Source organism: Morone saxatilis, unplaced genomic scaffold (genome assembly GCF_004916995.1).
Source record: "Morone saxatilis isolate NCDOM2014 unplaced genomic scaffold, NCSU_SB_2.0 Contig23, whole genome shotgun sequence".
Lineage (NCBI taxonomy): Eukaryota > Metazoa > Chordata > Actinopteri > Moronidae > Morone > Morone saxatilis.
Window position 1 is genome coordinate 2,104,728 of NW_023339796.1, and position 728 is coordinate 2,105,455.

The following is a 728-nucleotide window of genomic DNA, read 5'->3' on the forward strand; positions in this document are numbered from 1 at the left end:
ACACACACAGACTCACCCTCCCTCCTGCTTCTCTTCTTGCCTTCCTGAAAACTTTGTGGACCCGATGTTTTCTGCGTGAAAAGAGCAATTTGTTCTTTCTTTTTTTGTTTTACATTTTGTTTTTATTATTTAACGTACCCATTGTATTGAGTTCTTTCTTTCTATATTTTCATTTTTCTCTCTGAATCGTGGACAGATTGCTCGAGGGCATGGCTCGAACGCGGAGTTGATTTTGTGACTTTTGATTTTTGTTTTTTCTTTTCTTTTACTGAAGTGCTAATTTTGAGCTCGTGTCGGAGAATGTGTTATTTAAGTGTTTAGTAACAGATGAGCATTAACTAAATACATTTTATTACCTGAATTTTTAAACAAACAAAATCACTTTTCTTACTGTAAATGCAACAAATACACACCGTCGATCTTACAGAAAAAGGAAAACATACCGTAAGTATCATTGCAGCGTTGAACTAGCTCGGCTTTCATAGAGAAAACCTATTTAAAAAAAAATGACAAAAAACTGCATAAGATCTTAAATAGTGGACGACATGACTCACAGACGTTAATATATTTTGTTTTTTTCATGGAACTATTGCGGTGGATAGCACCTTTTATCATTTCTACCTAAAATGTCCTTAAGTCACTTATTGGGAACAGGGTCACGAGGTCGGCCTTAAAAGACGCCGACAAAATAAATCTTCCATGTACTATTATTATTATAATTAATATTA